The sequence below is a fragment of the Ursus americanus genome, chromosome 28 (genome assembly GCF_024610735.1).
Source record: "Ursus americanus isolate L20-20 chromosome 28, mUrsAme1.1.p, whole genome shotgun sequence".
Lineage (NCBI taxonomy): Eukaryota > Metazoa > Chordata > Mammalia > Carnivora > Ursidae > Ursus > Ursus americanus.
In genome coordinates, this window is record NC_142154.1 from 33566523 (window position 1) to 33582061 (window position 15539).

Sequence of the window (15539 nt, forward strand, 5' to 3'; positions counted from 1 at the left end):
TTTGGGGTTTTCTGCAGCTGTGAGTTCCTTGGGTTCGGCTAAACCTCAGGGCTTGTGAACGGTGAAAAAATTTTTAGGAAAAAGTTATCTAAGTAAATGGGTTTCACTCCCATCTACTGCAGCCCGTGTGACACTATTTGGACATTTAATGACGTCGCCAGCCTCCCCTAGCTGGCTGTGACCACCTGGAGCGCAGGAGCTAAATTTCAGCCTGGGGACCCCCGGTGCTTAGCGCGGCGTCGGGGATAAATTAAGTGACGTAGGAGGAGACGAGAAGCTTGCAGCGTGACGATAGCAGTAGCGTTGGAGCGCCTGCTGGGGCCCAGGCACTGAGCCACACTCTACAAGGATTCATTTAATCCTCACACCGCATAACAGGTAAGTACTATTATTATCAGTATAAAAATCTATTGGGAATGTAGGGGAACTTTCCATGTCAGTTTCATTTTTTTTCGTTTGTAACCAAGGGACTCTGTGTTTGGGTGGAAGTGTCTTGAAACTGCCCTTAAGATGTTCAAGACTTCTTGAAGTAACTGTTGTTTGTCTAGGAGCTGCATTGCCATTTTGTGTCTTTTGAAGCTTAATAAAATTGGTGTTGGATTCACATTGAGAGTTGGGCTTTTTTTTTTTTTTTTGAGGTGTAATTGACATAACTTTTATTTCTGGTGTATGGCATAATGATTCGATGTTTGTGTGCATTGCAAAACATGTCAACCATTTTTGAAGTTTACACTCTTAGTAGCTTTTAAATATGAAACACAATATTATGAACTATGGTCACTGTGTTGTACATTACATCCAGTGACTTATAACTGCAGGTTTGTAACTTTTTGAGCCCCTTCACCCATTCCACCTCCCCTCTGGCAACCACCAGTCTGTTCTCTGTATCTCTTGAGTTTGGTTTGTTTATTTTGTTTGTTGTTTGGATTCCACATACAAGTGAGATCATACAGTATTTGCCTTTCTCTGACTTCTTTTGCTTATTAGTATAATGCCCTCGAGGTCCATCCATGTTGTCTCAAATGGCAAGGTGTTATACTTTTTTTTTTTTTTCACAGCTGAGTAATAATCTTCTGTGTGTGTGTGTGTGTGTATCACATTTTCTTCATCCATTCATCCATTGATGGGCACTTGGGTTGTTTCTGTGTCTTGGCTATTGTAAATAATGCTGCAGTGAACATGGGAATAAATATATCTTTTCAAATTAGTGCTTTTGTTGTCTTCTGATGAATACCTTAGAGTGGACTTGCTTGATTATATGGTAGTTCTACTTTTAATTTTGGGGGAACCTCTGTACTGTTTTTCATGGCGCCTGCACCAGTTTATATTCCCACCAATAGTACACAGATGTTTCCTTTTCTTCACATCCTTGCCGTCGCTTGTTATCTTGTCATCTTGATGACAGCTATTCTAACAGGTGTGAGGCGATAGCTCACTGTGGTTTTAATTTGATTTCCCTGATGATTGGTAATGTTGAGCATCTTTTTCGTGTTCCTGCTGGCCATCTGTATGTCTTTGAAAAAATGTCTATTCAGATCTTTAGCCCATTTGTTTGTGGAATTTTTGTTGCTATTGAGTTGTGGGAGTTCTTTATTCATTTTGGATATGAACCCCTTATCAGATACATGATTTGAAAAAATTTTCTCCTGTTCAATAGGTTGCCTTTTCATTTTGTTGATGATTTCCTTTGCTGTGCAGAAGTTTTTAGTTGAATGTAGTCCCACTTGTTTACTTTAGTTTTTGTTGCCTCTGCTTTTGGAGTCCGATCCAGAAAATCTTTGCCAAGACCAATGTCAAGGAGCTTACCGCCTATGTTTTCTTCTAAGCGTTTTATGTTCCACGTCTTACGTTCAAGTCTTTATTCCATTTTGAATTAATTTTTGTGTATGGTGTAAGATAGTGGTCCATTTTCATTCTTTTGCATGTTGCTGTCCAGTTTTCCAACACCATTCATTGAGGAGACTTTCCTTTCCTGATAATATGTTCTTGATTCTTATGTCATAAATTAATTGACCATATATGAATGGGTTTATGTCTGTGCCATTGATCTGGGTTTTTTTAAGATTTATTTATTTATCTCAGAGGGAGGGAGAGAGGGAGAGTGTCCGAGCAGGAAGAGGGTGGTGGGGGGGGTGGAGGGAGCAGAGAGAAGGGGCAGAGGGAGAGGGAGACAAGCAGACTCCCTGCTGAGTGGGGAGCCTGACACAGGGCTCCATCCCAGGACCCTGAGATGGTGACCTGAGCTGAAACCAAGTGTCAGATGTTAACTGCGCCACCCAGGTACCCCTAAATATCCCAAAATTTTTAAAAAGCTTTAAAAACTACCAAGCTTTCTAAACATAAAACTTGTTTTGAATTTCATCCAAATCTAGGAGCAATTATAGTGGAATTTGGGTGGAAAAAGGTAAAGCTATCAAGTCAAACATTTCCAAAGCCAAAGTGAATCAGTCTAAAACATAACCACCCCCCTTTCCCGCCCCCAGTGTACTTCAAAACAAAGCAAAAAACTGATCTGGCAAATAGGAGACAGCAACACAATGTAAAACAAAATATCGCCTGTCTTAAACTATACTAATAAGAAACCTTTTAAATCAATGTTTTGTTCCTCAAATTGTTTTATAACTGTAGTAGCAAAACCTGAACCTTAGAGTGTAAGAAAGGTAAATTATAAGTTCTTCTCACTTATAAGTATAAACACAAAAATCTAAAATGTGAATGTCAGTTATATCAGTAAAACTGGAAAAACTTAAAGCTTAATGAACTGAATGTAGTTCTGTACATCAAACCGTGGTATATCATGACTAAGGATAGTTCAGCATAATTCTGTTGAAAGTAATCCATTAACCAAGAGGAAAACCTAGATGAAATTCTTAAAGATTCAGAAATACCACTTGATAAAATTAAGTAACTCTTAACATAGACTCTTAGAAAATTGGGAGAAAAGTTAACTTCCATATCCTGATAAGATATCTACTAAAAATCTACAGCAAACATTATACTTAATGGTGAAACTTAAAACCTACTCTTTAAAATCAGGAGCAGACAAGGATGTGTCCTTTCTCTGCCTCTACTTCAATTACTGTTTTAGAGTTTAGCCATATCAATAAGACAAGAAAAAGGTATTAAATTGGAAAGTTGTGAACTCTCGTTATTCATAAATAATATGATTATTTACCCAGAAGTTCCAAGAGATTCCATAAACAAAGAAATCAACCTAATAAGTAGTTCAGCAAAGTAGCTAGATTCAAGATTAATACACAAGAGCCAGCAGCATTTCTGTGTTCAGCAGAAGTCAGTTACAAAATGTAGTATTAAAAAATACACCTCATACAATAGCAGCAAAAATCATATAGTTTCTAGGAGTATACCTAACAGTTTGTGCATGGTCATTATTTTTAAAATTATAAAACTTTATGGAACATCATCAGAGGCAACCTAAATAGAGTGAGATACCATATTCACAGATGAAAAGATCTTAAAGTGGGTAATTCTCTTCAAATTATGTAATTTCAGTCAATTACATAATTGTAATTATGGCAGTGTTTTAGAGTAAGAATAGAGGCTTTACTTAAATGTCAGTTCCATGGAGGGCACACACTTTGATTTGCCACTGCATTAATTGTGCCTAAAACAAAGCCTGGCACATAGGGGGCACTCAAATAACTACCTGCTGAATGAATTAAAACTGTGTTGTTAACATTAAAGATGATAAACAGACCAATAAGACAGAGACCCTAAAAATCCACTCTCATACATAAGGGAACTTAGTAAGTCAGAGGTATGGCTCTATAAAACGGGGAAGTGAAGTGGTTAGGGGGAAGAGTACCTTTTCAAAAAAAACAGCACTGGGACAATTGATTCTCTATCCATATGGAAATGTGGAAAGAATATTTTTAAGTCCATCCTCATCATATATAATGTGAAAAGGAAAACTCTAAAATTATAGAGGAAAACAGGAATTTGTTATTATTAAGAGTATATGAAAAATTTCTTAAGGCACAAAACATAAAGGAAAGATTCATAGGTTTGATTACATTAAAATTGAAAACTACGAGCCAAAAGAAACCGTAAGCGATGTCTGAAAAACTGTCACAACCGAGAACCCAAGGAAATACAATGACTGAATGTGACGTGGTTTCCTATATGGGACCCGGGGAAGGACAAAAGCCATTAGGTGAAAACTAAGGAATTCTAAATAAAATACAGACTTTAGTTAATAACAATATATTAATATTGGTTTATTAATTGTAACATATGCTGATATGTTAATAATAGGGGCAGCTGGTTGTGACTATAAGGGAACTCTTTATCCTCACAATTTTTTGGTAGAACTAAAATAATTCTAAAAATTAAGTTTATTTTAAAAAACACCATAACCAAAGTGAAAAAATGTCAGCTTGGGAGAAGATATGAGGTCCAAAGTCCCCAAAAGCTATATAAGTCCCACAAACCAGTAAGAAAAAATATAACTGTCCTGTTTTGCAAAACATCAAAAATTATCAAGTAAGGCCAACCTGGCTGGCTTAGTCCCTAGAGCATGTGACTCTTAATCTTGGGGTCCTGGGTTCAAGCCCCACACTGGGCATAGAGCTTACTTAAACAAAACAAAATTATCAACTAAAAGTAACTATCTAGGGTTAACAAATTTTTATTTAAGCTGTAAAAATGAGACGCAATCATTAGCAAAGTGGTTAAAAACTTTGATGTCAGGCTCAGACTTGGGCTTAAATACCAACTCCACCATTTATGATTTTGGGGGTCCTTGAGCAAGTCATTAATCCTCTTGATCTGTTTCTTCACCTGTAAATTACAGGTAACACCTGTACAGGGTGTCAAACACTGAGCACCCAGTTAACCACAGCTGTTCTTCGCAAATGTTTAGAACTATTTAAGCAAAACATCAATTGCCCGTGCATTTCCCTTTATTATGTGTAGTTATGGGACTTAAAATGGATTCAACATCGTACTTTTACTTTATTTTTTTTTTTTAAAGATTATATTTATTTATTCGACAGAGATAGAGACAGCCAGCGAGAGAGGGAACACAAGCAGGGAGAGTGGGAGAGGAAGAAGCAGGCTCATAGCGGAGGAGCCTGATGTGGGGCTCGATCCCATAACGTCAGGATCACGCCCTGAGCCGAAGGCAGACGCTTAACCGCTGTGCCACCCAGGCGCCCCTACATCGTACTTTTACTTTAGACAGATTCTGCTACCCCTCATTCCCCTATCGTAGTACAAATGTCCTGTTGAGATGTATTTTCAAAAGACTAAGCAATATGCCATTTAAAAAATTAAAAATAAGAAATGGAGAGATTAAATCCAGTCACATCTACTGAAACAGGATTAAACTTTAGTGCTCTGGAGCATTCTAGAAACACAACTGTGACATTGCTTACCACTGTACTATTAGTGACGAGTGGATTTGGTGGACTAATATCACACCTTCACTATTAATAAAACAGATTATCATTGTAAAAAAAAAAAATTAGCCTCCAAAGAAACCCTAATTTAATCAGAGAAAACTGTGTGTTTACCTAGCTAAGAATGTCTCTTTCACCATGTTTTTCAGTAGTACTTTTTCTAATTTAAGTTGTCCCCCAACCAGGTTTTTTGATTAAATGTCTAGAAGAGCAAATGCATAAATATAATGGTGGTTACACAAAAAAAGACATTATCAATTTAATGTCAAATTACTTTATATTTTCTACTGCCTTTTTTTTTTTACAATTGCAACAATTCTACTTTTCATTTTTTCTACTGAAGTGTGTTTGACATAGTATTTTGTAAACTTACAGTGTACAAGACCGTATAGTATAGAATTGGATACATTTGCATATGGTAATATGATTACCACTGTGGCAGTAATTAGCACCTCTATCACACTACATAATTATCCTTCCTTTATAGTACTTACAATAATTAAGTTCTGGTCTCTTAGTAAGTCTGATGTTTGTAATACAGTATTACTGTCTGTAGTCCATGCACCGTGCATTAAATCTCTAGGACTGACTTACTACTTGGTTTAAGTTTGTACCCTTAAAAACATCTGTCTTGTCTCCCCGCCCCCCATCCCATGATAACCACCCTTTTATTCTTGATTTTCACAAGTTTGGCTTTTTAAAATTCCCCACGTAAGTGATATCAGACAGTACTTGTCTTTCTCTGTCTGGCTGACCGCACTTAGTATCAGGTGTTCAGGGTCTGTCCATGTTGTGGCCAGTGGCAGCACGTCCTCCTTTCTCGTGGCTGAATAATACTCTGTGTGTGTGCGTGCGTGCGTGCGTGCCACGCACCGCGTTATGTTATCCATTCACCTACTGATGGGCACTCGGTTGTTTCTGTATCTCCGCTGTTGTAGATGGTGCTGCAGTGATCTTGGGAGTGCAGCTGTCTTTTCAAGAGAGTGATTTGATTTTCTTCAGGTAAATGCCCGGAAGTGGAATCATATTGTAGTTCTAATTTTAATTTTTCGAGGAACCTCCATACACTGTTTTCCATAGTGACTGTGCCAGTTTGCATTCCCACCAGCAGTGCCCGAGGGTTTCCTCCGCTGCACATCCCTGCCAGCACTTACTGTTCCGTCTTCTTCATGATAGCCGTTCTAACACCTGTGAGGTGACACAGCATTTTTGGTTTTGATTTGCGTTTCCCTGATGATGCGTGATGTTGAGCCTCTTTTCATGGACCTGGTGGCCGTCTGGATGTCTTCTTTGGGAAAATGTCTATTTAGTTCTTCTCCCCATTTTTAAATCAGGTTGCTTTTCTCGTATCGAGTTGTATGAAATCTTTATGTATTTTGGATATTAACCCTTTATCTGATGTACGATTTGCAAAAACTTTCTCCCATTTTGTAGGTTGCCTTTCATTTTGTTAATTCTTTCATTCAAAAGCTTTTACGTTTGATGTGATCCCTTCTGTTGGTTTTTACTTCTGTTGTTGGATGTCGTATCCAAAAATCATTGCCAAAACCGGCCCCAAGGAGCTTCTTCCCCATGTTTTCTTCTCGGAGTTGGATAGTATGAGTCTTTACTTTCAAGTCTGTAATCATTTCACTTGAATTTTTGTGTGTGGTGTAAGATAGGTGTCCAGTCCCAGTGTTCTGCGTGTGCTCATCCAGTTTTCTCAACATCATATGTTGAAGAGTCTGTCTTTTCCCCATTTGGTGCTATTGGCCCCCTCATCGAATATTAGTTTAATGTATAAGCAGAGGTTAATGTTGGGCTCTCTGTTCTGTTTGTCAGCGTGTCTGTTTTTGTGCCAGTACCGTATGGTTTTTAAGACTATAGCTTTGTAGTGTAGTTTGAAATCAGGAAGTGCAGTACCTGCAGTTTTGTTCTTTTTCCTCAGGATTGCTGTAGCTACTCGGAGTCCTTTGTGGTTCCATACAAACTTCACAGTTTATTTTCTGTTTCTGCGAAGAATGGCATTAGTATTTGGGATTGTGTTGACTCTATAGATTGCTTTGAGTAGTATACACATTTTGACAATAGTAATGCTTCTGATCCATGAACACAGGCTGTGTTTCCATTTGTTTATGTCTTTTTCTATTTTTTCAGCAGGCTTGTAGTTTTTGTTTTACAGAACTTTCACCTGCAGGGTGCCTGGGTGCCTCAGTGGGTTGGGCGTGTGCCTTCGGCTCAGGTCATGAACTCAGGGTCCTGGGATCGAGCCACATGTCGGGATCCCTGCTCGGCAGAGTGTCGCCTTATTCCTTTGCCCTTTTCCCCCCACCCCCGGCCTGTGCTCGCGCTCTCTCTCTCTCTCTCTCTCAAATAAATAAATAAAATCTTAAAAATAACAAAAACAAGAACTTTCACCTCCTACATTAAATTTATTCCTAAGTATTTTATTGTTTTCGATGCTACTGTGAATGCAAAAGCTTTCTTTCTTTTTTTTTTTTGTGACCATTATTCTTTTTCTTAGACTTAACAGTCCTTTTATTGAAACATAATTGACATACAATGTTTTATTAGTTTCAAGTATATAACAGATTGATTCCACGGTTCCGTACGTTATTCATTGCTCACCGTGATAAGTGTAGTCACTATCAGTCCCTACACATTATTGCGGTATCATTGACTGTATTCTCTAAGCTCTACTTTTCATCTCTGTGACTTACTTATTTTACAACTGGAAGTTTGTACCTCCGGTCCCCTTTATTTTGCCCGTCTCTCCACCCATCTCCCTTCTAGCAACCACCAGTTTGTTCTCTGTACTTAAGAGTCTGTTCTGTTTTTTAGATTCCATGTGTAAGTGAAATCATATGGTCTTTGTCTTTCTCTGTCTAACTTATATCACTTAGCATTATACCCTCTCAATCCATCCAGATTGTTGCAAATGGCAAGATGTCATTCTTTTTTATAGCCAAGTAACAGTCCCCTTGCGTGTGTGAGTGTGTGTGAGTGTGAGTGAGTGTGTGTGTGTGTGTGTGTGTATGACCCATGTTCTTTATTCATCCACTGATGGACATTCGGGTTGCTTCCATATCTTGGCTATTGTAAACAACCCTGCAATGAACATAGGAGGAAATAGATCTTTTCAGATTAGTGTTCATTTTTGGGGGGTAAATATGCAGTAGTGGAATTACTGGATCATATGGTATTTCTATTTTTAATTTTTTGAGGAACCCCCATACTGTTTTCCACAGCGGCTGCACCAGTCTGCATTCCCAGCAGCAGTGCGTGAGGATTCTGTTTCCCCCACACCCTCACCAGCACTTGTTATTTCTTGTCTGTTTGACACTAGGCATTCTGACCAGTGTGAGGTGATATATCATTTCAGTTTGCATCTGCATTTCCCTGATGATGGGTGATGTCGAGCATCTTTTCACGTGTCTCTTGGCCATCTGTAGGTGTTCTTTGGAAAAATGTCTACTCAGGTCCTCTGCTCCTTTTTAGGTCAGATTATTTGTATTTTTTTGGTGTTGAGCTGTATGAGTTCTTTACATATTTTGGACATAAACCCCTTATTGGATATATCATTTGCAAATATCTTAGCCCATTCAGTGGGTTGCCTTTCTGTTTTGTTGATGTTTCTTTTGCTGTGCAAAAGCTTTTTATTTTAATGTGGTCTCAGTAGTTGACTTTTGTTTTTGTTTCCCTTGCCTGAGGAGACAGATCCATATATATGTTGCTAAGGACAAATTCCCTGAGATGACTGCCTGTGTTTTCTTTTAGATTTTTATGGTTTCAGGTCTCACATGTAGGTCTTTAATCCATTCTGAGTTTATTTTGGTGCAAGAAAGTGGTCCAGTTTCATTCTTTTGCATGTAGCTGTCCAGGTTTCCCAACACCATTTATTGAAAAACTGTCTTTTCCCCATATATTCTCGTCTCCTTTGTCATAGATTAATTGGTCATGTAAGTGTGGATTTATTTCTGGGCTCCTTGTCGTGTTCCCCTGATCTGTGTGTCTACTTTTGTGCCAGGACTGTACTGTTTTGATTACCACAGCTTTGTAGTATATCTTAAAATCTGGGATTGTGTTACCTCCGGCTTTGTTCTTCTTTCTCAAGATTGCTTGGGCTATTTGCGGGCTTTTGTGATTTCATACAAATTTTAGGATTGCTCATTTCAGTTCTGTGAAAAATGCTGTTAGTATTTTGGTAGGGATTACATTGAATCTGTAGATTGCTTTGGGTAGTATGGACCTTTAAACAATATTAATTCTAATAATTTATGGGTATATCTTCCCATTTGTGTCATCATCAGTTTCTTTCATCAGTGTTTTAGTTTTCAGAGGACAAGTTCTTCACCTCTTTGGTTAAGTTTTTTCCTAATAATTAGTTGTTTAAAGCCACTGTTCCCTTACGGATTTTCTGTCTGGATGATCTAGCCGTTGATATAAGTGGAGTGTTAAAATCCCCTGCTATTATCATGCTACTGTAAATTTCTTCCCTTATGTGTATTAATATTTGCTTTTATGGATTGAGGTGTTTGCATGTTGGGTGCATAGATATTTACAGTTGTTACACCCTCTCGAAGGAGTGATCCCTTTATCATCATGCAGTGCTCCTTTGTCCTCTGCTACACTGTGTTAGAACCTGTTTGTCTGGGGGCACCTGGGGGGTGCAGTCATTTGAGCGTCAGACTTGGTTTTGGCTCGGGTCGTGATCTCAGGGTCATGAATGAGCCCCAGGTCAGGCTCTGCATGGAGTCTGCTTGAGGTTCTCTCTCCCTCTCCCCCTCCCCCCACCCATGTGCATGTGGGCCGTGCTCTCTCTCTCTCTCTCTCTGTCAAATAAGTAGATCTTTAAAAAAAAGTAATGAAGTTTGTTTTGTCTAATATAAATATTGCCACCATGGCTTTTGTTGTTGTTTCCATTTGCATGGCATATGCTTTTCCATCCCTCCGCTTTCAGTCTGTACGAGTCTTTCAGTCTGAAGTGAGCCTCTTGTAAGCAGCACATAGGTGGGTCTTGTTTTTTTTAACCCACTGAGTCACCCTCTGTGTTTTGATTAGAGCATTTAGTCCATTTGCATTTAAAATAATCGTGATAGGTATGTACCTATTGCCATTTTGTTAATTGTTTTTCGGTGGTTTTGTAGCTTTTCTCTGCTTTTTTCTACTTCTTCCCCCTTTCCCTTGTGGTCTGATGGTTTTGTTTAGTGTTATGCTTGGATTCCCTTTTTTTATTTTTTGTGTATCTGTTATAGGGTTGTTGGTTTTTTTTTTTAAGATTTTATTTATTTATTTGAGAGAGCACAAGTGAGAAAGCACAAGCAGGGGGAGCAACAGAGGGAGAGGGAGAAGCAGACTCCCCACTAAGCAGGGAGCCGGACATGGAGCTCGATCTCAGGACCCTGGGATCATGACCTGAGCTGAAGGCAGCTGCTTAACCGACTGAGCCACCCAGGCGCCCCTCTGTTACAGGTTTTTGACTTGGGATTACCGTTGGGTTCATGTATAACATCTTATGTATCTAGCAGTCTGTATTAAATGATGGTCTCTTAAGTTTGAACACATTATAAAACCTCTAAATTTTTACTCCCCTCTCCATGTTTTATGTGTATGATGTCATATTTTGCATTCTTTTGTGTATGCTTTGCTTAATTTTGTAGAGATAATTGATTTTACTACTTTTGTGTTTTAACTTCCATATTGGCTTTGTAAGTGGTTAACATGCTACCTTTCTTGTATGTTTATTTTTATCTTTGAAATTTTTTCCTTCCATTATTTTCTTCTAGTTATGCCCCCTTTTTTTTTTTCCCCAATTAAAGAATCCCCTTTAACATTTCTTATAAGGCCAGTTTAATTTCAACCTTTGTTTGGGAAACTTTCTCTCTCCTTCCTTTCTGAGTGATAACCTTGCTGGGTAAAGTATTCTTGGTTAAGTTTTTTCCCTTTTAGCCCTTTGAATATATCTTGCTACTTTCTTCTGGCCTGCATAGTTTCTGCTGAAAAATCAGCTGATAGCTTCAGGGGTTTTCCCTTGTATCTTGTTTTGGTTTGGTTTGTTGCTTTTAAAATTGTCTTTATCATAACTTTTTGCCATTTTAATTATTATGTGTTTTGGTCTGGACCTCCTGTGGTTCACCTTGTTAGGGGCCGTCTTTGCTTCCTGGACTCGGATGTTTGTTTCCTTCCCCAGAGGGGGGATATTTTCAGCTGTTATTTCTTAAGACGATTTTCTGCCCTCTCTCTCTCTCCGTCTGGCACTCTAGAATGTGAATGCTATTATACACGATGATGTCTTTTCTCAGGTCCAGTGAGCATCTTTATGACCATTACTTTGAATTTTTTATCAAGCATATTATCTCTGTTTCATTTAGGTCTTTTACTCTGATTTTTGTCTTATTCTTTGATTTGGGACATATTCCTTTGTCTCCTCATCTTGTCTGTTTGTGTGTATTAGGTAGATCAGCTCTATCTCCCAGTCTTGAAAATAGTGGCCGTGTGTAGGAGAGGTCCTGCGGTGCCCTGTGGTGCAGCCCCCCCACCCCATGCTCAGCAGGACCAGGTGCTCGGAGGTGTCCCGTTTGTGGGCTGTGTGTGCCCTCTTGTGGCTGAGCTGTGCCTGCCTTCTGCCCCACCAGCTGCACTTGCCTGCATCCCTGCTGTGGCATCCTGGGAGTTACACCCCCCCCACCCCCCCCACCCCCACCCCCGTTGAGGGGCCTCTGAAGTGGTGGCGGGTTTCCTGAGCGGACAGGGCCGGCAGTCGGTCCAGCTGTCTGCACCTGGCGTCTCTGCCACCGCTGTGGGCGCACCGACAGGCAGGGCTTAGCCCATGCGCTGTCAGCTAAGAGGCTCAGCTGCAGAACCGCCGGCACGGTGGTGTGGGGCTCCTTGCCACCACGCCTCAGGACAGGAGTCACTTCGGAGGGACACCTGGGAGGCAGGCGGTTGGATTGGGCAGATCTGCAGGAGAGCACCCGGGTGGAGCACGCAATGCTAGCGAAGTAGATGGAGGGTTCCATGGAGGGTTCCGTGCCGGCTCCTGCGAGCATCAGCTGTCTAGGCTGGGGGACAAGAGAAACGGTGCCTGCCAGCACTTTTGTTCTGCAGAAATCTCCTGCAGATCCCCACCTCTCCAACATGCATTCTGAAACTAGTCAGTATATGTCTTTCAGGGGCACCCTAGGTGCTTTTCAAACTGCTGTTTCCGTGCTGTGTCTCCAGCCAGGTTATTTAGTATATTGGTTCTTTAAGGGTGGGGACTCAGTTTCCCATCACCCGCCCTCTGAATTTTAAAGCTCCTGGGCTGAAGGCCTGTTGGTTTCCAAGCCAGATGTCATGGGGACTCCTGTTCCCCAGTGTGGGTCCTCAGTGCTGGGCGTGCCTTGTGTGGGCTCTCATCCTCTTGCTTCTTTGTGTTTGTGATGTCCCTCCTGTCTGTGGCCGGGCGCACTGGGGGTCTGGTTCCCAAGCACGTCTCCGCCCCCCTCCGCTTTCTGATGTGGCCTTCCCTGTGACTAGCTGCGGAAGGTCTGTCCTGTCCGTCCTCAGGTCATCTGTGGAGTTAGTTGTGTAGATGCAGCTGTTGGCTCAGCGTGTCCGTGGGGCAAGGTGAGCTCAGGACTCTCCTGCTCTGCCATCTTCCAAAATTCACGCAGGAAAAGGTTATTCTTTTGCAGATGTTTCACACCTCGTGTACGGAAATGCAACTGATTCCAGTGTGTTGGTTCTGTGTCCTGCAGCTTTATTGAAATCATTGATTAGCTCCAACAGTTTTTTGTTTGAGCCTTGGGATTTTCAATGTGCAGAATCCTATCATCTGAAAATAGTGACAGTTTTACTTCGTCCTTCTCGATTTGAATGGATTTTAGTTCTTTGCCTTGCCTCATCGCTCGGGCAAGGACTGTTGGGTAAGACTGCTGAGAGGGGACATGTTAGTCTTCTTCCTGATGTTGGCGAAAAAGCTTTCATTTTTTTCTTCCACTGAGTATGATGTTATCTGTGGGTTTGTTGTATATGGCCTTGATTATGTTCCATTTGTATCCCATCTGCAAGGGTTTTTACTGTGAAAGTATGTTGTATTTTGTCAAATTGCTTTTTCTGTGCCTTTTAAGATCATGTGGTTTTTATCTCTCATTGTATTAATGTGATATATCACATTCATTGATTGGCATATATTGAACCATCCTTGTATCCCAGAGATAAATCCCACTTGGTCATGGTGTGTACTTTTTTCTACGTGTTCTCAAATTCAGTTTGCGAAGATTTTGTTGAGAATTTTTGCATTTATATTCATCAGGGATACTGATCTAGTTTTCTTGTGGTGTCCTTCTCTCTCTTTGGTATTTGGCCTTATAGAATGAGTTTGGAACTATCCCTGCCTCCATTTTTTTTTTTTTTTTTGCAAGAGTTTGAGAAGGACTGCTGTTAATTCTTTGAAGGTTTGGTAGAATTTGCCTGTGAAGCCATCTGGTCCTGGGGTTTTCTGTGTTGGGAGGGTTTTCATTACTGATTCAATCTCTTTATTCATTATTCATCCTTTCAGATAGTCCCTTTCTTCCTGACTCAGGCTTGGTGGATTGTGTATTTCTAGAAATTTGTTCATTTCCTGTAGGGTGTCTGATTTGTTGACATACAGTTGTTCATAGTAGTCTCTTATGGTCATGTGTTTTTCTGTAATGTCGACTGTAATGTGTCCTTTTTCATTTCTTACTTGAGTCTTTCTTTTTTTCTTAGTCTGGCTAAAGATTTTGTTTACTGTTTCAAAGAACCGGCCTTTAGTTTTGTTGATCCTTTCCATTTTTCTGGTCCCCGTTTCATTTGTTTCTACTCTGATCTTTATAATTTCCTTCCTTCTGCTAACTTTGGGCTTGTTTTTCCTGTTCATCGGGGGGAAAGGTTATCTGTGATTTTTTCTAATTCCTTAACATGTGCATTTATTGCTATAAACTTTCAGAACTGCTTTTACAGCATCCTGTAAGATTTGGTATGCTGTATTTCCATTTTTCATTTGTTTCAAGGTCATTTTTTATTTCCTTTTGATTTCTTCTTTGACACATTGGTTATTCAAAAGCATGTTGTATAGTTTCCACATATTTGTAAGTTTTCCAGTCTCCCTCTTGTTGATTCCTAGTTTGATACCATTATGGTCAGAAAAGATAGTTGATGTGGTTTCAGTCTTAAATTTGCTGGGATTTGTTTTATGCCCTATCATGTGATCTGTCCTGGAAAAGATTTCATGTGCACTGAAGAGGAATGTGTATTCTGTCTCTGTTGGATAGACTGCTCTGATACGTCTGTTAAGTTACTTTGTTCTGTGGTTCAGTTTAGTTTTTTTGTTGATTTTCTACCTGGATGATTTGTTCGTTGCTGACAGTGGAGTACTGAAGTCCCCTACTATTACTGTATTGTTGTCTGTTTCTCCCTTTAGATCTGTTAGTATTTGCTTAATAAATTTTGGTGATGCAACGTTGGGTGCGTACATCCTATTGTTCTGTCTTCCCGTTTTATCATTATGGACTGTTTTATCATTATGACGTTCTTTCTCTTTTTGTTTTTAGGCTTGACCTCTATTTTGTCTGATATAAGTAAAGCTACTCCTGCTTTCATTTGGTTTCTGCTTGCTTGGAATATTCTCTTAATTCCTTCACTTTGATCCTGTGTGTATCTTGAAAGTTGAAATGAGTTTCCTATAGGCAGCATATGGTTGGGTCTTGTTTTTATCCATCAAGCTACTCTGTGCCTTTTGAGTGATGAATTCAATCCATTTATATTGAGTGATTATTGATCTGAAGGACTTAATACTACTGCCTCTTATATTTAGCTTTCTGGTTGTTTCTTTTTCCCAATGTTTCTGTCTTCCTTTATAACGTGATTTTCCATGATGATTTGCTCAGTCTCCCTTGTTTTATGTTTTATGACTTTTCTCTAGATTTTTGTTTTGTGATTACCATGTGGCTTACCTAAAACATGTAAGGAGTCCTTTTTATGGACTCCTTTATATTATTATATTTAATTTATTATATTATATTATATTATATATTATAATAAAGTGGCTAACACATCATTCCAATATACAGTTTTCTAAAAGTTTTTCACCCCTGTCCAGAGTGTAAGTTATTTCATATGCTTTTTTGTCACTAA

The 15539-nt window shown here is 39.5% G+C and overlaps 1 long non-coding RNA gene across 1 annotated transcript in view; it reads left to right on the forward strand.

Annotated features, from left to right (window-relative positions):
* The window catches only part of LOC123800790 (uncharacterized), a 19757-nt gene continuing 4218 nt past the window's right edge, over nt 1-15539 (forward strand). Inside the window, exon 1 of the long non-coding RNA XR_006782018.2 lies at nt 1-378. This is a non-coding gene — a long non-coding RNA (uncharacterized LOC123800790). The remainder of the gene's footprint in view (nt 379-15539) is intronic.